Source organism: Bos taurus, chromosome 27, assembly GCF_002263795.3.
Source record: "Bos taurus isolate L1 Dominette 01449 registration number 42190680 breed Hereford chromosome 27, ARS-UCD2.0, whole genome shotgun sequence".
Classification (NCBI taxonomy): domain Eukaryota; kingdom Metazoa; phylum Chordata; class Mammalia; order Artiodactyla; family Bovidae; genus Bos; species Bos taurus.
The window spans coordinates 33949029-33974000 of NC_037354.1; the positions used below are offsets into that span (position 1 = coordinate 33949029).

Below are 24972 nucleotides of genomic sequence, written 5' to 3' on the forward strand. Positions count from 1 at the left end.
ACAAGATAGTTTGAAAGCCTCTTTGAATTGCTCAGCCTGGGCCGCCTGCTTCCTCACCATCCTGTCAGCTGGTGGTCTGATTCATCCTGACAGATTCTTTGCTAATTAATTGGAGGCCAGTGTGGCCCAGGCCCCCAGAACCACACAGACCCAATTGTTTGGTCCTTCCTGTGCCACTGACTCATTTTTACAAGTTTTGGTCACTTACGGCTCATAGTCTCTTTTCTCGGTCTCTCTAGAATTTCTTTTTAGAGTCAAGGACCAAGAAAGGGCTTTCCCGATGGCTCAGCGGTAAAGAATCCGCCTGTAATGCAGGAGACGTGGGAGATGTGGGTTCCGTCTCTGGGTTGGGAAGATCCCTTGGAGGAGGAAATGGCAACCCACTTGAGTATTGTTGCCTGGAAAATCCCATGGACAGAGGAGCCTGGTGGGCTACAATCCATGGGGTCACAAAGAGTCAGATGCAGCTGAACGTGGATCAAGAAAGCTCAGTGGAGTAGCTCAAGATTGTGGACCATGAAAGTGGCAGGCGGTACAAACTGGGGAAAAAAAGCACTGCATATGAAGAAGTCTTGCCATTTAGTGTCTTTAAATAACAGGATGATTCCTCATCAACCTGGCAGTATCCTGCCCTCTGGGGCTTCTTCTCCCCACTAGTCCTTGTCCAGAGTTCTGTGGATGGCCTTGTTATGCATACACAGTGAGTGTAAAAATACAGCCAGAGCACAGGTCTGACCAGGGAAGATATCAGTGGGCAAAAATTCCTGGAGTTTAAATGTTGAAGTCTAACTTCTCAGCCTGGAAGGTTCTCTTTCTAAAAACTGTTGATTGTTTGACTCCTGGTAAGGTGGTGTGCATTCTCACTTTTGCTCAGTTGTGTCTGATTCTTTCGATCCTGTGGACTGCAGCCCACCAGGCTCCTCTGTCCTTGGGATTCTCCAGGCAAGAATAATACAGGAGCAGGTTACCATTTCTTCCTTCAGGGGATCTTCCCCATCCGGGGATCAAACCGGCATCTCCTGCCTTGACCGGCAGATTCTTTACCACTGCACCACGTGGGAAGCCCCTAAGAATATGGTTAGTCTTTGACGCAGGGGAGCAGCCCGTGTAGATCATGTAAGACTCTGTCTTCTGGCAGGATGATCTATAAGCTCTGCAAAGGGTGTTTAAGTTGCTGATGTTACTGTTCTTTCTCTTTGCTGGGAGATGTATCAGTAAGGAGACATCACCTAGGAAAGGACGTTCGAGAGGTACAGTCAAGTTCATCGTTTTTTTTGTTTGTTTGTTTCCAGTGCTGATGGACTGCGGTTTTGTCCCGTGTTTAGATTATAAAAGTGAAAGCTGCAGTGGCTGGCCTCTGCTGTCCTCTGTTAATTGAAGCCTCCCCCAGCCGGCACACACAAACACACACGCCTTTGTTTACAAATTGTTACCTTTCTTTGAGAGAGGGAATTTTAATTCACACTGGAGCTCTCTATGCCCTTGGAACATTTACCCTGTTTGATGTGTTGATTAGAGGACTAGATACACCAAACACATAAGGTAGTTCTCCAGAACAGGAGAGAGATAAACAGGGTCAGCCCATAGGTATTACTGCCGGAGGCCTGTGGGGACCGCTGACTTGTTTGTTGACATAGTTGGGGTCATTGTAAATCAGGCATCAGCCAACAATAGCTCATAGGCCTGCCGTTACCTGTTACTGTTCTGCTGGAGAGCTGAGAACTGTTGCTACATTTTTAAATGGCGGAAAACAATACTTTGTGTGAAAAGTACATGAAGTTCAAATTGCAGGGCCCATAAGTAAAGTTTCATTTTGGAATGCAGCCGTGCATTTAGGTGTAGTCTGGCTGCTTTTGCAGTAAGATAGCAGATTGAAAACTCAGAACAGAGGCAAATGCCTGAAATATTTACTATCTGGCTCTTTACAGGAAGTTTGCCGACCTTGATCCACACTTGCAATGATTTTGGTAAAATGATAAAGTTTAAGTACTTTATAATTTGACCTTTATAATTGAACTTTAGTTTTAAAAAAAGCTACAAGGCTGTAGCGGATTAATTAGCAAGTGAGCCGTGGGCACTGGTGCCGCTCCTGTGGGTCTGAATGGCCAGGGGCGGCATCAAGGAGAGACTGTTTGGGCTGGCTGTTGGTCTCCCTCGCAAAATGACGTTTCTGTCTGGCTCATACTTAATTTTCGATTCTCTAAAAGATATGAGCAAAAAGGAAATCAGGGAAGAATGGGGAGAATTTGGCAATCATTTAATATAAGTACAAACACAGAGACTTTTCACTTTTGTTTCTAATGTAACTTTGGGTGTTTGAGAATTTGTAATTTGACTGTTGCTATGGTGTATTTTTGGTATAGGTTGTATGGTTGGTTGGTTTAGATTGTACCTATGTAAGACTTAGAAGGGAAGTCTTATTAAAATCTGAGCCTTAGATGTTTGATCCTAAGGCTTTGGGCTACTTGTATAAGCAAATATGCAAACATTGAAGTGTTCTAGTCGAATCTGTGAGTGTGGTTCTCCTAGGGACTTAGTTTGACACCTTTCCAGGCTCCTGCTGCAGGGATTGCTTTATTAGAATATCCTAGAGGTAATGGGACTAATGAGCCTCCCTGGTGGTTCAGATGGTAAAGAATCTGCCTACAATACAAGAGACCTGGGTTCAGTTGCTGGGTCAGGAAGATCCCCTGGAGAAGGGAATGGCTACCCACTCCAGTATTCTTGCCTGGACAAATTTGTGAACAGAGGAGCGTGTCGAGCTACAGTCCATGGGGTCGCAAAGAGTTAGACCCGACTGAGTGACTAATACACACACACAATGCGACCGGTAAGGACCCTTCGTGTTACCTGACAGTTCACCCCAGTGGCTTCTTCAACAACATTCCAGGTTAATGCTCTTATTTTATTGGCTCTTTCACAGTTTAAGTTTGTATATTACACTTCATATTACTATGAAATGCGCTTAAAAAGCTCTGCAGCATGATACAGTTCCATCCCCCACCCCCTCACCCTGTTGAATGTAGTTCTCAGCTTGGAAATTCCCACTAGTAGTAAATGGGATGAGGCCATGTGACTTTGTTGCTTTATTTTATAATAATGTAAAGGAGCCATGTGGGCATCCCTGGTGGCTCAGCAGTAAAGAATCTGCTTGTCAGTTTAGGAAACACAGAGACACAGGTTCAGTCCCTGGGTTGAGAAGATCCCCCTGGAGAAGGAAATGGCAACCCACTCCTGTATTCTTGCCTGGAGAATCCCATGGACAGAGGGACCTGGTGGGCTTCAGTCCATGGGGTCACAAAGAGTTGGACACGACTGAGTGACTAAACAACAGCAACAATAAAGGAGCCGTGTAAGGAGCACCTCTTCCTCTGTGTGGTGCTCCACCCAAGGAGATACTTTGGGGAAGAATATCATTTTTCCAGCAGAGATTCAGAGAGTACTAAATAAAAAACTTGGGGGCAGGGGCAAAGTCTGCATGCTGGAAATGAATATTTTAGTAACTGTCAAAGTAGTTATTATTCTTTTAAGGTGAATAGCAAATTCAAGACCTTCTTAAATATCGTGATGATTATACTCACCTCAGACCTGCATTTCCCAATTTAGAGCTCACTTGAGCCCCAAATAAAGCAGTATAGCTTCCTTTGAGAGCTTCCGACGGTGGAGGTGTTTTCTCTGGTGTACTGAGAGGGCAGCCCTGCTAAATTGCATTGCTACCACTTAATTCCCAGGTGGCACAGTGGTAAAGAACCTGCTTGCTAATGCAGGAAACACAAGAGACTTGGGTTCTGTCCCTGGGTCAGGAAGATCCCCTGGCAACCCACTCCAGTATTCTTGCCTGGGAAATCCCAAGGACAGAGGAGTCTGGTGGGCTACATACAGTCCATGGGGTCGCACAGAGTTGGACATGACTGAGCGACTTCACACAGCAGTGCTCCACCTACAGAATGGATGTGGTCTGAAGCCTTCACCACATTTAAAGAGCAGTCATAGTTTCTTTTTCAAGTGGAGAAGGCAATGACACCCCACTCCAGTACTCTTGACTGGAAAATCCCATGGACTCAGGAGCCTGGTGGGCTGCAGTCCATGGGGTCGCACAGAGTCGGACATGACTGAACGACTTCACCTTCACTTTTCACTTTCATGCATTGGAGAAGGAAATGGCAACCCACTCCAGTGTTCTTGCCTGGAGAATCCCAGGGACTGGGGGTCCTGGTGGGCTGCTGTCTATGGGGTTGCACAGAGTCGGACACGACTGAAGCAACTTAGCAGCAGCAGCAGCAGTAATACTACTTACTGTTCATAGGAAGCCCTAGCAGAATATACCATTTTGTCACAGTCTTCTGAACTCCGGTGAGTGACAGGAAGACCATGGTTTATCCACCCAAAACAGCTGTCTCTGTAGGGATTTGATAACTAGGGGTCGCTGAAGTGTCTAGTAATGGTTTAACTTTGGGCCTGGGAAGGGATTGCAGCTTGTAAGTTCAAGGTCTCACCCTCACCTTCACACGTACATGAACCTAATTTCATGGGCTTGCACGAACATAATCAGATAGATCCCCAGGGCCTAGACTAATGATGGCCAGACTTGGCAAGAGGACAGTAACCAAATGGATTATCTCATTAATTCACAAGTGGAAAAATGTGATCTGGCAGTTCTGTTTGGCTGATTTGGATACTGTCCTGGCCAGTCCCTGTTCCCTATGTCATTGCTGGAAATACGACAGCAAATTATTGATCTCCAGCTTTCCTACTGCAGAATTCCGACCTAACAGATCACCAACTTTCTGTTCCAGCTGCATTTATTGTATGTATTGAATACAGTTTTTTTCAGCATCTTACTTGGTTTCATAACAATGATGCTCCGAAATAGACCACACGTGATTTCCAGTCTAAAAATGGGGAAACGAAGCCTATACTGCTAGTAGTACAGTGCGGTCATAAATTCAACTTTTAAAAGGAAGATTTGTTTATTTGACTGCGGGATCTTTAGTTGCGGCCTATGGGATCCAGTTCCCTGACCAAGATCCAGCTCTGCGTTGGGAGGGTGGAGTCTCAGCCACTCGACCACCAGGGAAGTCCTGTAAATTCAGCTTTGAAGATCACACACCCAGGTTCTCTCTGCAGGGAATGTATGTATCTCTCTCTCTTCACTGCCTTAGGAAATGACTTATCAGAGGAAATGAAAAGTTCTTAAAATGTTGCCAGGAGAGAGTATGTGATGGGGGAAAGCATGTTCTTTAGTATCTTGTAAAATGATGTAATTTGAAAAAAAATTAGCAAGAGATTTCATTTTTCACACGTTAACTTAGCATATATGATGTATGAAGGATAAAATGTATTTTAGGAATTTTGAACATCAGAAGCTTACAGTACAATTTAAACATCGAGTCAGAAGGGAAAAAGTAAAAGCATCACTGGGTAAGCAGTGCTGTTGGATTAAAAACATTTGCTTCCTTTGTGCTCAGCGTCTGCTCATCCATGAGAAATAAAAAGGCACCGGGAGCATTTGCTTTCACTTTGCTTCCCTCTCCACCCGTGAGTCGTGTGTGGGTGAGGACAGGCAGGTGCGCGGGGGCGTGTGCAGCCTCCTGGGACTTTGCACCCATTTTGGGGTAGAAGGAGGAGCTTCTTAAGAGGCTGGTATTGCTGCATAGCTTACTCCTTGGAAGGAAAGTTATGACCAACCTAGACAGCATATTAAGAAGCAGAGACATTACTTTGCCAACAAAGGGCTGTCTAGTCAAGGCTATGGTTTTTCCAGTGGTCATATATGGATGTGAGAGTTGGACTATAAAGAAAGCTGAGCACCGAAGCATTGATGCTTTTAAACTGTGGTGTTGGAGAAGACTCTTGAGAGTCCCTTGGACTGCAAGGAGATCCAACCAGTCCATCCTAAAGGAGATCAGTCCTGGGTGTTCATTGAAAGGACTGACGTTGAAGCTGAAACTCCAATATTCTAGCTACCTGATGCGAAGAGCTGACTCATTTGAAAAGACCCTGATGCTGGGAAAGATTGAGGGCAGGTGGAAAAGGGGATCACAGAGGAGGACATGGATGGATGGCATCACCGACTCAATGGACATGAGTTTGGGTGGACTCCGGGAGTCGGTGATGGACAGGGAGGCCTGGCGTGCTGCAGTTCATGGGGTCACAAAGAGTCGGACATGACTGAGCGACTGAACTGAACTGATAGCTGCATAGCAGATAACTCTGAAACTGGGTAGTAGCTCAAGCCACTGGATGTTTATTATCTCACATTGTTTTCAGAGGTCTGCAACTTGGGAGCAGCCCAGCTGGGTGGTCTGGCTTGGGATTCCTGGTGAGAATGCAGTCCCGGCGTTGGCTGGAACCCTAGTCATCTGAAGGTTGACCAGGGCCGGAGGATCCCTCCTCAGCCACACCTGGCACGTTGGTGCTGGCAGCGGGTGGAAGATCTCAGTTCCTTACTGTGCTGTGGGGCTCTGTCTGTGGGGTTGCCTGAGCATTCTTCCAGTAAGGCAGCTGCGGTGTCTCTCATGACAGCCTCAGAAGCCATACTCTGTTATTTCTACAATATCCTTTTGGTTACCCAAGCCCAAGGGTGTGAATCCCAGGAGGTGGGATTCCCGGGGGTTGCCTTGGAGGCTGCCTGCCATCAAGTTCTTGCTTTGCTCTGCCTCTCTGGTCCTCCTGTCCCTCTTTTTTTTTTTTAATTTTTTTGATGTGGGCTATTTTAAGAGTCTTTATGGAATTTTTACAATATCGCTTCTGTTTCATGTTTTGGTTTTCTGGCCGTTGGGCATGTGGGATCTTAGCTCTCTGACCAGGGATTAAACCAGCACCCCCCCACGACGGAAGGCAAAGTCTCACACACTGGACCGCCAGGGAAGCCCCCTGCTGCCCTTCTTAGGCACAGGAGCAGAGGGACAGGAGCAGCGACGTGGCTTCGGCCAGGGTTCCCGTCCTGCCGCAGAGGCATCTGGAGGCTCCTCTCCGGTTGAACATTCTCCCTCTCTGTCTATCCTGCGTCAGCTTCCCAGCTCAGTGTGGGCGGTTGCTACTTTGCGAGAGAGGCAGTTGGTGTTGTGAACGCTCTCGTAATGAGTTCTGGAGGTGCGCGTTGTGGTGGTTTAGCTGCAGTGAGGTTCAGGTCTCTGCGAGGAGGAGCCGTCTGTTAACATGCGCCCTTTCTCCTCTGCTCCTGCTGCTGCCTGCTGGGGACGGGGAGCAGATGACTCTGGGGGGCCTTCTGGGGTTTCTGTCCATTTGGAGGGGTCTCGGCTCTACTGGAAATGCAGCCTTAAACAAATCCAGGTGGTTCCAAAAACCCAGGGCACCTCCTGAGTGCAAAGAGAAGGCACACCCCTCATTGGCTCAGCTTCCAGGGAGGCTTGGGTTCAGGGCTGGGAAGGAGGACTCCTTCTGGTTATGGGCCCCACCCTCTTATCTTACAGTAACCTTGGCCTTCAGGGGGAGGGTTTGGGTCTCTTTCTAAATAAAACAGCACTGAGCACTCATTTGGAAATTTGAGGTACTTAGAGAAGGAAATGGCAGCCCACTCCAGTATTCTTGCCTGGAGAATCCCAGGGACAGAAGAGCCTGGTGGGCTGCCGTCTATGGGGTCACACAGAATCGGACACAACTAAAAAGACTTAGCTGCAACAGTAAAAGCTTCATCCTTAGCACAAAGCTTTTCCAGTTTATCAAATGGCTTTCCAGATTATTCTTTATCTGTGGAGTCTTGCATGTTAGAGTGAGCCTCTCTCAGGAGTTAGAAGCTTCCAGCACCTGGCCCTGACTATTACAAAAAGCAAATAAATTAATTATCTCCACCCCCACTCCCCCCAGCTCCTGGGTGATATTTTTGTTTGGTTTTGCGGGGAGGAGGAGATTTAGACAGTTTGTTGTCTGGGTTCGGGCATGGGTGTCTGTGTGTGTTGGTGGTGTTTTTCTGTTGTTAAGTAGTGACGTCTTAACATTGCAGTGTACCTCAGAGGCTGTTGTGCTTTTTCCTGCCCTGACTCATCCACTTGGACCCCTCTTGCCGCGCCCAGGCTCTGGGTGACCTGGGGCCCCGTGGTTGTCAGGAACGTGAGTCCTGGAGCCCGCACCATTGGGGTCTACCCGGCAGTCCTGGCAGAGGCCTTCTTGTCCTGTTATCCTGTCTGTGGACAATATAGTGTGTCCATTTCTACTCCATTTTAAGGCTGATGTCCTGGACTGAGTGGCTAAGAGCATGCATATATGAAGTATATTTCAACTTTGGGGGAATTCGAGGGCCTGGGATCTCAGAGACATTAAACGGAGAAAAAGGTCACATTTTGGACACTTGCCTAAATGCAAATGTGTACCTTATTAACAGCCTTCTCAGATCAGACCCCCTTGTCTCCCTTCTGAAGCCCCGCCTTGGTTCAGACTTGGGAGAGCAGGGGTGGGGTGAAGACCCTGAAAGGAGGGGGTCTTCACAGGGAAAGGGTCAAGTGTAGAACAGGTGTTCCTCCTGTGGGTAGGAGCGCTGAGCGGCTGTAGCCCGCTTACTCTGTATACATTTTTCTATATGAAAGGTTATCAGGTGGCAGGGGGTCCTGTATGTATCAGACGTCTGCTCAGCAGTGATCCTGTGCTCAGCTCTGTCTTGGGTGCTCAGTTTCTGCTTGGGGACACAGGGAATCGGTGGTAAGATCCCTGCCGACCTCAGTCTGGAGGGAGCTGGCTGCCTTCTGTTCCCCCGGCCCCTTGGCCTCCTTGGCGTCCCTAGACGGTTTAGCAGCCAGTAGGTAGTTTTAGCAAGGGAATGTGTGAGGGAGGTCTGAGAAGGCAAATGTTAGCAAGAAATAAATGAAAGAATTTTTTTAAAAAAACAGCCCTACCCCCACCCCCAAAACAAAACCAAAAGCCTTTTGAGCGTGTCAATTGTCGTGTCTCTAAGATGCTTCCTATACTTGGCTACATCTGTTACAGGAAAAAAGAGTGATGTCATTTTTTTCACCTCTTTCTGTAAATAGAATTTATCTAGCACATGGTAGGCTTCCTTAAGAAAAATTTGAAATCCCAAATTGATGTGATGCTGAGCCCTACCAGCTCTCTCAAGTATGGGACACGCATAACAGACTATTTAAAGCATTTTCTGAAGTGTAAGTCTGTGGTGTAATAGAACATGTTGTAGGAATTGCAGGACATGCTTTCTACCCTGTTACCCTCTGAGTCTCTTTGTTCTGTCTCTTTTGTAAGCAGTTTTATTGAGATATAATTCACCTGCATGCAGTTCACCATGTAAAGGGTTTATAGTGTATGAACAGAATTGTGCAACTAGCACATCAACCTAATTTTAAGAATGTTTTATCACCTATCGCAAAGAATTACTGTACCCATTAGCAGTCATGTCCCCATTTTTCTGCCACCCCCAGTCCTAGGCACCTGATAATCTACTGTTTTATGTCTCAATATATTTATTTATTCTGGACATTTCATGTAATTGAAATTATACAATATGTAGTACTCTTTTCTGATTGGTTCTGTTCACTTACCGTAATGTTTTTCAAAGTTCATCCATGTTATAGCATATATATTGGTAGTTCATTCTTTTTTTTAATTCTTGATTAAAACTTGATTCTCTGGATAAACCATATTTTATTTACCCATTCATCAGTTGATGGACATTTGAGTTGTTTTCACTTATTGGCTATTGTGAATAATCTTGCTGTGAACATTCATGTTCAAGTTTTTATGTGGGTGTAAGGTTTTCATTTCTCTTGCTGTATACCTAGTAGTGCAATTGCTAGGTCATAAGGTAAATATTTCTAATTTTGAGGAGCTGTCAAACTGTTTTCCAAACTATCTGCACCCTTTTACATCCCTACCAAGAGTACATGGGGGTTTTCAGTTTCTCCACGTCCTGCTGCTGCTGCTGCTGCTGCTAAGTCGCGTCAGTCGTGTCGGACTCTGTGCGACCCCATAGACGGTAGCCCACCAGGCTCCCCCGTCCCTGGGATTCCCCAGGCAATAACACCGGAGTGGATTGCCATTTCCTTCTCCAATGCATGAAAGTGAAAAGTGAAAGTGAAGTCGCTCAGTCGTGTCCGACTCTTAGCGACCCCGTGGACTGCAGCCTACCAGGCTCCTCCATCCATGGGATTTTCCAGGCAAGAGTACTGGAGTGGGGTGCCATTGCCTTCTCCACGTCCTAGTCAGCACTTGTTATCTATTTGACTGTATCCACCTTTATAAACGTGAAATGTTGTCTCATGGTGCTTTTGATTTTTGTTTCCCTAATGACTAATAATGTTGGGCAGCTTTCCACATACTTTTTGGCTATTTGTGTATGTTCTTTAGCAAAATGTTTATCCAGATTCCTTGCCTATTTTTTAATTAGGTTACTTAGAGAGTTGGAAAGAGTACTTTATGTAGTCTCAATACAAGTCCCCTATAAGGTATCTGATTGTAAATATTTTGCCCCATTCTGTGGGTTGTCTTTTCACTCTTTTCAGTGATAGCATTTGAAGTGTAAAAGTTTTTACTGTTGATGGAGTTCAGTTTATGTACTTCGTTTTTGTCATCTTTCCCCCTGCTTTTGGTGTCACATTTAAAAAGGCTTTGCCTTACCACGGTAGATTTACTAGAGTGTTTCGTCCTAAAACTTAATAGTTTGAACACTTACATTTAGGTCTTTGATCAGTCTTGAGCTAGTTTTTATTCACATCGTGAAGAAGTGGTATATAGCTTCATTATTTTGCATATGGACATCCAGTGCTCTAGCACTATGTTGAAAAGACTTTTTTCCCCCCTTTTTTATTTAATTTTGCACCCTTGACAAAAATCAGTTGACAAGAGATGTAAGAGTTGAACTTTTGATTCCGTTTTATTGATCTGTATGTCTCCTTAAACACAGTGTTTCGATTATGGTAGATTTATAGTAAGTTTTGAAATCAGTAAGTGTCAGTCTTCCAACTTTGTTATATTTTTTCAAGGTTGTTATAACTATTCCAGGTCTATTACATTTCCACATGAATCTTAAGATCAGCTTGTTAATTTTGCAAAGAAATTTGCTGGAATTTTGATAGAGATTGTGTTCAAACTATAGTCAAATTTGGGGCAGATTGTCACCCTAAGAATATTAAATGCACATGGAATGCCTTTCCATTTATTTAGATCTTCTCTGATTTCTTCAATTAGTATTTTGTAATTTTTATAGAACACATCTTACACTTCCTTTGTTAAATTTATTTCAAAGTATTTTATTTTTTTTTTGATGTTGCTGTAAATGGAATTGTTTTCATAATTATGTTTTTGGATTTTTCATTGCAGGTGTATAGAGATACAGTTGATATTTGCATATTGATCCTTCCTGAAACCTTGATGAATTCGTTTATTAGTTATAATAATTTTTGGTGGATTCCTCAGAACTTTCTGTATACAAAGTTGTGTCATCTGCAAATACAGATGGTTTTACTTTTCCTTTCCAATCTGGATGCATTTTTTTTTCTTTCTCTTTCCTAATCAACCTGGCTAGAACTTCAAGTACAGTTTTAGAAGTGGTGAGAGCTGACATTCTTACTCTTATCTTGTTCTTGATCTTAGGGTAAAAGCATTCAGCTTTTACTGTTAAATATGATATTAGCTGTGGAATTTTCATAGATGTCCTTTATCAAGTTGAAGAAGTCCTTTTTTTTTTTTTGCCACACTGTGCAGTATGTGAAATTTCCCCAGCCAGGGCTCGAGCCATGCCCCTTGCAGCGGAAGCACATAGTCTCAATCACTGGGTCACCAGGGAAGTCAGAGGAAGTTCCCTTTTATTCCTTATTTGTTGAATTTTTTTTTTAAATTATGAAAGGACATTGGATTTTGTTAGATTCTTTTTCCATGTATATTGAGATGATTATATGGGTTTTGTCTTCCATTCTATTGCTATGATATGTTACACTAAATGATTTTCAGATGTTAAACCACCCTTGCATTCCTGGAGTAAATCTTGCCTTTTCATGTGTTGGTGGACTTGGTTTGCTGGTATTTTGAGGATTTTTGTGTTGCTTTTCAATAAGAAATATTAGTCTGTAGTTTTTTTGGTTTTGTGTTTTCAGTGATACTGGCATGGTTTTGGCATCAGGGTGATATTGGCATGATGGAATGAATTGGAAAGTGTTTACTCTTCCTATAGTCTTTGGATGTTTGTGAACAATTGATGTTAATTATTCTTTAAATGATTGGTAAAATTCACCAATCTGGTTCACATCTTTTTGTGTGTATGATGGGGAGTTTTTAATTTACTAATTCACTCTTCTTTATTTGTCTTAGATCTATTCAGATTTTTCTATTTCCTCTTGAGCCAGTTTCAGTCATTTGTGTCTTTTTAAGTTTTTGTCTTTTATATCTAACTTACTAAATTTGTTAACATACAGTTATTCATAGTGTCATTTTCTTATTTTCAAACAGAATTAATCAGCCCTGCCATGCCTGTTTCACAGGGTTGGTTTGAGGATCAGGTTAAGCAGTACGTATGGAAGTGCCTTGAAGACCATATGACTGTGAGGTAGTGTATTTGTGTAAATTTTTAGTTCCAGGGCACCACTGTCCACAGTTTATGCAACTTAACATTTCTACTACATTCCCCCTTTGTGAGTTGCATTTCATGGGTAAGATTGTCGACCTTGTTACCAAAGGAATATAAGCTAAGGTTGGGGTGGAGGGGAATTACAGTGGTTGGGGGCCAGTCTACCTGCTTCTTGAGGGGTAGCAGAACATAGCTTGTACACTTTCAGGGTTGGAGGGCATCAGTGCCGCATTAGGAACTCAGCTCCTGCCCAGCCCCGAGAACTGCTGTTTCTTGTCCTCCCTGAGGACAAGTGTTCAGCTTGGTTCAGCCCCAGATGTCCTCCTTTTTCCTGTAACCTGTATCTTAGAGGCACTGCATTCATTCACCTCACCTTCTCCCAGCTTACTGCTCTGTCAGCAATAAAAGTTCTTTTATAATACAACCTAGCTACTTCCTGGAGGTCCAGTAAAGACTGTGCTTTCACTGTGGAGGGTTCGGGTTCAATCCCCAGTCGGGATTGAACTAAGAATCCTATATACTCGGGATTGAACTAAAAATTCTATAAATTGCACAGCCAATAATATAAAAATAAAAAAAATAAAATACAACTTAGTTGGTTTTCAAAAATGAAGAATTACTGTAGTCTGGAAAGTTCTCTTGCTAAATATGGAGGCAGATTCATAGGGGAAATAACCCACTTAGAAAGGGAAGGCAAGTCCAGAGGTGGAGCAGTGGTGATATCTTCTCTGCAGGAACAGGGGAGGTGGCCAGCACGTGAGAAGGTCGTAGGAACTTCCTTAAGCTCAATCCCTGACTGTCCTCTGAAGGGGCTTGGAGCGTGGCTCTTGTCTCCTTGACGGGATTATAAGCCCCACGTACTTATTCTGTGGTTACTTCATGCCAGGTGCAGCATCATAGGTTCACAGGGCCTGTGGTTGGTTGGGTAGATGATTATCTTAGACATTATTTTATGATTTGATTTTAAGGCTTCAGGTCCTGATGCAGCTAAGGGTTTGAGTTAATTAGGGAGTGCTGACACTGAACATCTGGTTTGGATCTTTATGTAGGATTTCTTAGTGCTGTGACTCAAATCAGCTTGGCTCACAGTCAGTAATACAATTGTCAAACTTCTCTGTCATCGCCAGACCCTCCAAGTTTGTATTATTTCTGTGTATATACCCTTTGATCCCGAATCACAGAGACCCACCCTGCAGGCTAGAGTTCAGAAATCCAGGCCCCAGGGCCTTGGTAACCAGGGGTCCTGTTCTCGCAGCTGTCAGATTGAGCTTTGCCAGTTATGAGACACGTTGCAACCCGGAGGGTTGTGTGAAGCTGTGGGATCACCTCCCCTGCAGTGAGGGAGGAATAGTCCCACCTTTTTGTTTTCGTTGTGGCTGTTCCACGTGGCATCTTAGTTCCCCGACCGGGGATTGAACCCAGGCCCAGGGCAGTGAAAGCACCAGAGTCCTAACCACTGGATTACCAAGGAAGCCCCCAGTCCTACCTGTTTGAATGTCTAGCCCCGCTTGGTCACGTGGTTCCGTCCCTGACTTGTGAACACTTAGAAGCATGACATGGATGGTTTGTTCCTAGACACGGACAGCCCCCTGCTTCCATCCTGACTCAGGTGCCCACCCACTTCATAGATGTAGCCCTGTAGAGCGATATACTTGACGGTGTCCTATTGTAGTGTTGAGCCTCCACCTCAAAACCTCTCTTCTTGGGCTTGTGGCCCTATTAGGGTTTTCTAAGAGTCATCTCAGGAGTGAAGAGAAATTGAGTGATTGAAGACAGCTGTAGAATTAATTCGGAGGCTGCGTAGCATGGTTGAGCCGTGACCCGCCTGTACCCTTGACCCAGCTCCACGCCTCTTCTCTCTCCTGCTCCCTCGCTCTTGGTTCTAACCTTTCTGAGCTGTGGTCCCCTCACCTGTAAGATGGGGTTAAGGAGCACCTCTTTAGGGTTGTTGTGAATGTGAAATAAAGCGCTGGAACTCGCAGCACAGTTAAAATAGTAGTGTTAACTATGAAGACTTTTGTCAGGAGGGAGATCCTTCAAAAACAGCCCTTGACAATAATACATCCCACCCTTCTGTCTTGGGAAGAGAAGGCGGGGCGGGACTTGGAACAAGAGTTCTGTGTTGAGATGAAGACAGAGGAGAAAGGGTAGAAGGGGATTAGGTTTGAGAAAGAAGAGATTTTTGTGCTTAAGAAGGATTCTGGGCCTCGAAATGGGAGGATTGGCTTAATATTAGTCATTTGTTTATATATCTGAAACACTGGGGGATAATTTAGTGCTTATCTAAGGTTTGTTGCCTGAAAATAGTTACACAATAAACAGTCTGTGGATAAGTCATTCTGAAAGTGAAGCCAAGGTTCCGGTCCCAGTGTTGTCTAGAAACCGGTTTCTTTAATAAGATATAGCCAGCATCTTTCCATGTCATTAACTACTTCAAACACATTTTTTAATGTTGCACCACAATATGTTGTTTTGTTTTAATCATTGACCTGGAATCAGACAGCTAGTAGCGATAAAGGTAAACGGGGCCGTGGGGAGACTTTTCCTCTGTTCTTTTTCCTGTGGGATGCAGGGGTGGTTATCACTGCTGGACGTTTTACAGCGTCTGCCTGGTTTCCCTTGTGAAGTTCCTCAGCCTTGGGTAATTGTGAATCAAGCTGCTTTTTCCATCACATGGAGACAGAACCTTCATCTTGCTACTAGATAAGACTATATTTCTCTACTGCCCGTGGTCAACCTGTTGGTTATTAGTATATGTAAATATGTGAATAAATGTAAGTAGCACTTGTAGTTGAGAGGGGTTTTCTTTTTGACAGCAAATATGTGGTGTCTTTTCAAACACCAATTCCCTGAGGGGTGGCCCCACTGACTGGGTGTCCTTCAGTCCAGTCCTGGTCTGGCACTAATGCCGAGTTGGCATCGACGCCGGAGATTTCAGCGCTCAGTCCCCCAAGGCTGCCCTCACCTGAGTTGTCAGGTGCATCCCAGGTCCCCAGGCTGCCCACACTTCCTTCTGCTTGGCTGCAGCTCGGAGGGGGCTCCCACAACCCCCTCTCAGCTCCTAGAATTCTCTACAGGGACTCAAAAAAAAAAAATTCAGGAAGATACCCTTACTGGTTTACTGTAAAGGGTGCGATTGTAAACAGGTGAGTGGCAGAGATGCAGGGGCCAGGTGGGGGGCAGGCACCTCGCCAGCACCTCTGTGGGTTCACCAGCCTGGGGGCCCTGTGACTCTCACTGTCTAAGGCTTCTTATAACCTGATCAGTCGTCACCTCTCGAAAGTTCCCACCTTCTCATCACAAGTTTGGTCTTTCCGGTGACGGGCCCCATCTGGACACCTTCTGGGGCCTCCATCCTGAGACACCTCATTAAACTCAGGTGTGATCAAAAGGGGCTTGTTATCAGTCGCATGACACTCCAGTCATCCAGGAAAGTTCCGAGGGTTTTAGGAGCTCTGTGCCAGGAACGTTGGACAAAGGCCATTCTTATACTACGTCTTCCAGTATGAAGATACGTATAGAAAAATGTTCATCACAGCAGTGATTAGAACGACAAAGGAATTTGGAGACCCTCAAAAATTGCCTGACGTGGGACTTCCCTGGTTGTCCAGTGGTTAAGACTCTGCTCCCAATTCAGGGGGCCTAGGTTCAATCCCGGGTCAGGGAACTAGATCCCACATCTAAGAGGTCACATGCCTCAACTGAGACCCAGCAGAGCCAAATAAATAATAAGTAAATGAATGAATGTTAAAAAAAAAAAAGCAAAATTACCTGCCATGTAGTGTGACTTCAGTGTTGCTGTCATTAGTTGAACAAATGAGTGTGTATTTTAGGATGGAGGGTGGGCGAGGGGCGGGGAGAAGCGCCGGGTGCTGCTGAGTGTGGAGGGAGGAACAGGAGAGAGGAAGCAGGGCAGGCGCCCTCTCTCGCGCTGAGAGCCTTTGCAGACAGCTGCGCTGGGTGCATCTGTTTGTGCCTCGGGCCTGCCTTCCATCTGTCCGGCCGTCGGGCACTCCCGCGTCCTCCGCCGTCGCACAGCTGGCTCACCTCCGGCTCCGTCCCGCAGCCTGTGCTGTTCCGTTTCTGCCTGAAACCGCCTGCCGTTTGCTTGCCAATTTTACACTTGCTGATATAGCCAGACTGTGATTATCCTTCCCGCTTCAGTTCTTGGAGAAATGTTTTGTCTGATTGCATCGTGCACCAGCACTGTGTTTAAATTGCTTCTCGTCCTTCTGTGACAGGCTGTGTCTGGAGGTCGTTTTCTGAAACCAGGTTTAGAAAGCCGTCAAGCGCATCCAGGCACCGCATCCAGGCACCGGCGGGGGTGAGATCATAGGGATCCGGGCTTCTGTTCCTCAGCGTTGTGCTGGGGGTGGGAGGCAGACGGTGCTTGGAAAGGGAGGGAACTTGTCTTGAACTCTCCGGAAATATGTATTATTGTATGTAGCTGTGGAAAATTATCTTAAGTCCTATTAATTGTAGACACAAAGTAGAAAATAACAGATAAATAAGAGAGAAAAAAAAATAAGCCATTGTCCCAATTTAAGGGATGAACTATTTAAAAACACATCCTTCGAAAGTTTTTTCTAGATATTATTTTTTTAATCTTATGAAAAGTGTAGGCATGTAATAATAGAAGAGTATAATGCATCTCCATGTACTTATCACCCCATTACAACAGTCAACATTTTAGCATGCTTGCTTCTTTTTTTTGAAGGATTTATAAGATGAGACATTTTCTCTAAATATTTAAGTGTGTATCTCTAAACATAAAGATGTTTTTCCTGTTAACCATAAGACTGTTATCATATCAGTAAAGTTAACGTAATTAATATCATCTAACCCAGGCCATGTTCAATCAGGCTTCCCCAGTTCTCCTTAGAATGTCTTTAACATTGGATCCAAACTAAGTCACATATTGCATTTGGTAGAATTGATGTCTTTTGGGGCTGTGTTAGTATATTGACTTGTTTCCTCCATTCCCACACCATCTCTGTGTGTTCCCCTTAACTTCCCTTGTGATTACATGAGTCTTATTTGTAAACTCCCCTGTCCCGGAGCAAACCCACTAGTCCGTGCCTGACTCGCCCCTCCTCTTCTCCACCGTGTTGCCTTGCTCTGACCAGTCCTGCTGGAGGCAGTCTATCTCCTGATGTCCAGCCATGACCCCAGCGTCCCCTGCTCGTCTGGTGTGCACGCTTGTCTTCCTGGGGCCTCAGACACGGGGCTGCTGCGGGGCCAGTGCAGGCCCCGGGTCCCTGCAGGCTGGCAGCGTGGCGGCCCCTGAGGGCAGGCTCCTTGCTGCTGCTGCTGCTGCTAAGTCTATTCAGTCGTGTCTGACTCTGTGTGACCCCAGAGACGGCAGGCCACCAGGCTCCCCCATCCCTGGGATTCTCCAGGCAAGAACACTGGAGTGGGTTGCCATTTCCTTCTCCAATGCATGAAAGTGAATAGTGAAAGTGAAGTCGCTCAGTCGTGTCCAACTCCCAGCGACCCCATGGACTGCAGCCTACCAGGCTCCTCCGTCCATGGGATTTTCCAGGCAAGAACACTGGAGTGGGCTGCCATTGCCTTCTCCGAGGGCAGGCTCCTTGGGTACTGGCAGATAGTGGAGATGAGGGGCTCCTTTAAGCAGAGCGTGGGGAAGGGCTCTGCGGACTTAGGCCAGGTTTTGGCTGCCTCCCGCCCTTACTCTGCCCTCCAATTCCAAACCACTCTCCAGAGAAGAAAAGTATTCACCCAGGTCTGTTCCTCGGAGGCCTGACTTCCCATGGGGTGGTCTGTCCCAGCGCCCCTTCCTTGCACACCAGTGCCCTGCCGGGACTACCCCCACCAGCTCTCACCACACGTTCGGTGCCCCTTCGGGCCTGGCCACCCACCCGTCATTCCCATCTTAATGTCAACATATGCAGAGCCAGTGACTCAGTCCTATTTAAACAGACTATTGAAATCTGTGTTTTGGTGAGTGTTCCCTCTCAGACGTTCATTCCACACTTAAAACTGCTTAAAACAGCACTCGCAGCATTCCCTTGGAATGTTCTGGGAGGTGGTGAGCTTTGTTCTTTGATGTTAGGATATTTTCCCCAGTAGCTAAAGGTCCTTTAAACCTTGGTGTGGTGATGGCAGGGTGGATGGGGGGTGGGGAGGCAGTTGAAGTTGTAACTCTCAAGTAAAGAGAGGAGCCCTTCGAGGTGCTCTAAACATGCTGCTGAAATACAAGCTTCTGCTCCATGCTTCTGAGGCTAGGCTTTGGAGAAGGCTGTGGATTTTCTTCCCTGGAGAAGGCTCTGATGTAATTTTTCACTGAGTTTCTGGGGCTTCATGGACCCTCAACATTTATCTGAGACTCTTTCTTCCTAAATTATTGCACAGACATTCATTTTCATGTATTGGTTCAGAGATTTTGTTTTAGCCTCAGAGTCAGACCTTGCATCCTAGACTTGGATGTGAGATGCTGGTTAAATTTTGAGGTTAGAAGGAGGCCGGAGTGTGTGTTGACACAGGAGGCCTGTTCAAATTTTGGTGGACTTATCACTTTACATGTCCAGTATTTGTTTTGATTTTTGGCCCTGCTGCAAAGCATGCCGAATCTTAAGTTCCCTAACCAGGGATGGAACCCGGGCCCCCTGCAGTGGAAGTGCAGAGTCTTAACCAGTAGACCACCAGGGGAGTCCCACATGTCCAATACTTAAAAACCCATAAAAGAGAGGACTTCCCTGGTAGTCCAGTGATTAAGATGTCACCTTCCAATGCTGGGGGTGCAGGTTCCATTCCTGGTCAGGGAACTAAGATCTGACATGCCTCAGGACCAAAAATACTAAAACAGAAGCAGTCCTATAATAAATTCAATACTTTAAAAATGGTCCACACACACAAAAGAAAAAGCCATAAACGAGACCTCTTTTAGCTGAAGCAGAAGTTCAGTTCAGTTCAGTCGCTCAGTCGTGAAGCAGTAGTAGTGATGGGCAAATCTAAAAGGAGCTTGCTGACAGCGTTTCACCTGAAAGTTAAAATCTGAGGTGGAAGAGTCAAGCATATTTGAGAAAAATGCCAAATCTGCAGTGTTAACATACAATGTTTTCTGAGTGGTTGCGGTTCACTTCCTATTAAATGAGGTTATCCATGTGGAAGCAGCCAGCTGAGCAGGTTCTCAGTATATGCTAGCTGAATACATTTCTGAGTTTCAAAAATATTTTCTGTGCATGGCATTTCCCCCTCTTTTGAGGTTTTCAAGGTTTTTCATACACTTGTATTTGAACCCAGTATATTTTCAACATGCTGCAACTGCTGCTTAGTCGCTTCAGTCGTGTCCGACTCTTTGCAGTCCTATGGATTGCAGCCTGCAAAGCTGGGATTTTCCAGGCAAAAATACTGGATGGGTTGCCATGCCCCTCTTCTAGGGGATCTTCCCAACCCAGGGATCGAACCTGTGTCTGCTGCATTGCAGGCAGATCTTTACCACTGAGCCACAAGGGAAGCCCATATTTTCATCGTACCAGAGTGCAAAGCAGAAAGTCAAGCTGTTACCTCAGCCTTTTGAATCTTGGCATTCTGTGCCTTTTCTTTTAAAAGTATTATAAAGGCGGGGGGGTGGGGGTGGGGTGGGGGTGGGAGGGAAGATCCCTTTTTACAAGAGACTAGCCTACATCCTGAATAAGCATAAAAGGCATCTGTGTTAGAGCACCCATGGATGCATCACACATTTTAGATCTTGGGGAGGGTGCTTGTTGAAAGGAAGAGTTTGATTAACAGAACAGACGTGGCAGAAGTGGAAATGTCGGTCTATTTTTGGATTTCCTCAGTGTTTGCTTTGAAATCATCCACTGATCTCATCTCTGTCTGTTCACCATGCCGCCAGGCAGTGCCGTGCTTGTCAGAGTCATCCAAACGCATGAGACTCATTCCAGGGAGAGAGCTTTTCAGCGCCCCTGGGAGGAAGGTTCTGAAGGAGAGAAGGATTTGTGTAAAAATGGAAGGATGAATAGAAGTTAGTTACATAACGGGCTCTGAGATGAAAGCCAGGACCGAAGACCGAGGTTAGAACTCATGCTAACCAGTGGGAGACCTACCCGGAGCCTGAGGACACCTTGGCTGTTTTACTTCTTCCAGTTACTAGTGGTGCGGTGCTTGCCCTTTAGGTCCTGTTTTAGGGCAGCCTCAGGTAGGCAGGGTCAGCTGGCACTGGGACGCTTGCTGACGGAGAACGTAAAGGCAAATAAAACCGTACTCAGATGTATCACTTCAAGTTAGGTGAGAAGCTTGGATTTTGCTTTTACATTTTCACAGACTCCCCACACTGGCTTAAATCAGTGAGCTGCCCCCCCCCCCCCCCCTCCTGCCCCGCGGTGCTCTGTCCTGGTGACTGACGATGCTGGACCAGGCTGGGGCCTGCAGGGAGTGCACTTTGGATGGGCAGGTTTGCCCACTTGGCACCTGCCTAGAGTTGGACAAGAAATGCTGGGGTGGCGGTCTTCTGCTCAGACTGGGGGGCTGAATTCAGGTGAGGGGTGTTGTCTGCCTTCCCCTCCCCCTTGTCAGGTGGCATGCTCTAGGATGCAGCAGCCCTCCAGGTGTCCCCAGGTTGCAGAGGCTTATCCATCCTCATCCCTCATCCGTCATGGCTGGTAGACATGGGGAAGGGTGGGGTCTGGAGGAGTGGAGGCAAGTGTAGGGGGGTGGGAAGTGGGAAGGCCCCTGCCTTTGCTAATAGGGGAGACTAGGGCAGAAGTACAAAGCTAGGAGAGACTCAGAAGGTGACTCCAGAGGTCTTCCCTCCATCTTTGGGAGGTGTGGGATTGATGGTGAAGAAATCAGGAAATGAAGACCAAATGTTGCCAGAAGGGACAGGGCCGCTGGGCTAGAGACACTGTCCTCTCCTGTCTCAGCCTCACCCTTCCCCTCAACTGATCTCCAGCCTGTGGGGGAAGAACACAGAGGACAGGGCTCCCGTGAGAGAGACCAACCGTAAATGTTTAGAATGTCTCAATGGCAAGGAGAGATTGGGAGAGAAGTTACGTAAGAAAAGAGTTTTTCTTTGATTGTCCTCAGGTCCCAATGTTGTATGGAAAAGTGGAGCTTCTGTGTTCCTACCTGCCGGGTTAAATCATTGTCCAGATTTTCTCAGACTTGGTCGCATCGTCCCCTCATCCTCTTTTTCTTCTGTTCTATTACTTCAGTTATTTTTAAAACAAATTCCAGATAGCATGTCACAGATGTTTCAGTAAGCATCTTAAAGATGTGTGGACGTGTTCCTATGTAGCTGACATCGTATTGTTATTAATAAAGATACAGATATCATTATTAATAGCATTACTTTTAATTTACAAAAGATACACTTCAAGTTTTTATTTAATCTTTTTTGGGTTTATCTTCTTTTGAGAGAAAAAGATAATCAGCTTCTATCTAAAAATTTAGAATAAAATATGCTAAGGCTCAAAGATGAAAGTGTGTAGAAGGGAGATACCTTTCAGTTGTGTAGCATCCAGTGTGACTTTGAAGGTAATGACATGAACATCATCACTTGAGTTATGTCCTGTATTCGTTGCAGCTTAGATCTCTCTATGCTCACTTACTCACTTCCTACTCAGCTTCTCTGCTTCAGGGTCCCAGACAGCTCTCAGTGTCCAGGGGCCGACCTCGAGCCCCTGTCCAACAGCCCCAAGCTCCTTGGCTGGTACCCCCGAGTCTCACTGAGTAGTAGCAGCATCCCGTTTCACGAGCTGAAAACGTACATGCCGTCTTTGATGCCTCCTCCTCCTTCAGCTCTACATCCAGCGCCTTACAACCTTCTCCGTCTCACCTCATTTTCTCAGTTGCTCTGCATGTCTCTTCCCTTCCATTAGCACCGCCCTAATCAAAGCCCCAGAATAACACACTAGTGGTTCTGTTTGTTCCTTTTCTGACCTCCTTCCAACCCTTCCCTGCATTTCAGCTAGAGCTGTTGAGAACATAAATCTGATTTATAAGTAAATCTGCTTAAACACTCTCTGTGGCTCATGTAAAATAAGTAGTCACTTTCTGTACTTTGAGATAATAAAGATTTTATTTTTTTCAACAGACTGATGCTAGGGTATGAGCAGGCATGCCCAAACCCAGCCTGGCTTCTAACCAAGACTGTCACATGTAGATTTTTGCAGCCCCGGGTTTTTGATGGCATGTTTTCACTGTTACTTGTCTACCTACCTCCCATCAGCACAGAGAAACAATAACACCCTCATCACAGCTCAAATATGTAGAAAAAGAATAGAGAATCTATATGCTCGCAAGTTAAATTGTCAGTACACTTTAAAATATTTTTGTTAAAATTCTGTGTGTAAGGCAGTTGAGTTTTAAAATTTTTTATTTTGCAAGATTTCAAGCATATACGATAGAGGAAACAGTACAATGAAAACTCCAATTTACCCAGCCCTGGATTCAACAGTTAACCAAGATTTTGCCACATTGGCTTTGTCTTTTAAAAGAAAATCCTTTTGAAGTATGTTCAATCCTAGATACCACGCATTGAGAGCTTTATTAAAAATTCCAGCACTGGGGACTTCCCTGGTGGTCCAGTGGCGAAGACTCTGCACTCCCAGTGCAGGGGTCCCAGGTTCAATCCCTGGTCAAGGAACTAGATCCCACTTGCTGCAACTAAGAGTTTGCATGTCACAACTAAGACCCGATTTAGCCAATAAAAGTAAATTTTTTTTTAAAAATTCCAGCGTTCAGTTCAGTTCAGTTCAGTCGCTCAGTCATGTCTGACTCTTTGCGACCCCATGAACTGCAGCATGCCAGGCCTCCCTGTCCATCACCAACTCCTGGAGTTCACTCAGACTCACATCCATCGAGTCAGTGATGCCATCCAGCCATCTCATCCTCTGTCGTCCCCTTCTCCTCCTGCCCCCAATCCCTCCCAGCATCAGAGTCTTTTCCAATGAGTCAACTCTTCACATGAGGTGGCCAAAGTACTGGAGTTTCAGCTTTAGCATCAGTCCTTCCAATGAACACCCAGGACTGATCTCCTTTAGGATGGACTGGTTGAATCTCCTTGCAGTCCAGGGGACTCTCAAGAGTCTTCTCCAACGCCACAGTTCAAAAGCATCAATTCTTTGGTGCTCAGCCTTCTTCACAGTCCAACTCTCACATCCATACATGACCACAGGAAAAACCATAGCCTTGACCAGCATTAATAACAGTTAAATATATCTTTAAGAACAAGACATATTGAACATTAGTAGAATATCTGAAGTATCTGTGCAGAAAAGTTTGTAAATGTACTGCCCAGTTGCAACCATAAAGGAATCATGTAAAAAGATGTGTGAGTGCTTTCAAAACCTCTCCCAGTGATACTCAGCTCTTTGATCCTGGATTATGATTAGGAAGTATGACTAGATGGTCATTTCTGAGTTTTTGTTAAATCATGAGATACTATGATAATAACCAGTTTACTCAGTTTTTGCTGCTATTCTATTGTCACTTCAGATACCTAAGTCAGGAAAGCACTATCTTAATTTGTGCTTTTAAGAAATACCCTCATTTACACAACTTGTTGGTAGCAGTGTTTCTCCTTCAGTTCAGTTCAGTTCAGTTGCTCAGCCGTGTCCTATTCTTTGTGACCCCATGAATCGCAGCATGCCAGGTCTCCCTGTCCATCACCAACTCCCGGAGTTTACCCAAACTCATGTCCATCTAGTTGGTGATGCCATCCAGCCATCTCAACCTCTGTTGTCCCCTTCTCCTCCTGCCCCCAATCCCTCCCAGCATCAGGGTCTTTTCCAGTGAGTCAACTCTTCACATGATGTGGCCAAAGTATTGGAGTTTCAGCTTCAGCATCATTCCTTCCAAAGAAATCCCAGGGCTGATCTCCTTTAGGATGGTGTGACCCCAATTAAAAAGGATCTTTCATTTTCACAAATGATTTGAGAGAATTCCTGGCCAGCTGAGAGACAAAGCTTCTAAAGAAGTAAAACTTACTGGTTTTATGATTTGTGTCTTAGTAAAATAAGGAGTGTTTGTTCCTGAAACCACTTTGCTATCTCTGCTTTTTCTAATTAGCTTTTTTATTTGCTTCTTTTGGTTTTTACATGTACAGAGAAGTTATTCTGAGCAGACCATGATGAGTGTTTCATTTAATTTTAAAACAGTCCAGTTATTTAAATTCTATCCTGGGGAAGAAGGAATTCTTATTTTTAACTTCCAGAGATTAAAATCCATTTGCTGCATAAAATCCAGACCCTGAACCTCTCAGGCAGTGCCTGGGAACCATGTCTGTGCCAGATGAGATCCCTGTTTGTGAGCTGTCAGGGTCCAAAGCTTCTTCCAAGCCAGTTGTTTAAACCTGTGGAATTTCAGCATCATTTTAATATGCTTTGCAGAGGGCCCATGATCTACTTCACCTTTTCTTAAATAGCTCTGTTTGGTATAATTGTTATTTGTATAACTTTTTTTTTTTTTTTTGGCCGAAG

General features: G+C 45.2%; 1 protein-coding gene and 1 non-coding gene across 14 annotated transcripts in view; both read left to right on the forward strand.

Moving 5' to 3' along the window:
* Nucleotides 1-24972, forward strand: part of TACC1 (transforming acidic coiled-coil containing protein 1) — a 130517-nt gene that overhangs the window by 68767 nt on the left and 36778 nt on the right. The gene's annotated exons all lie outside the window — the stretch shown is intronic.
* TRNAG-CCC (transfer RNA glycine (anticodon CCC)) lies at nt 23066-23138 on the forward strand. Its single transcript has one exon. It is a non-coding gene; the product is annotated as a tRNA-Gly (tRNA).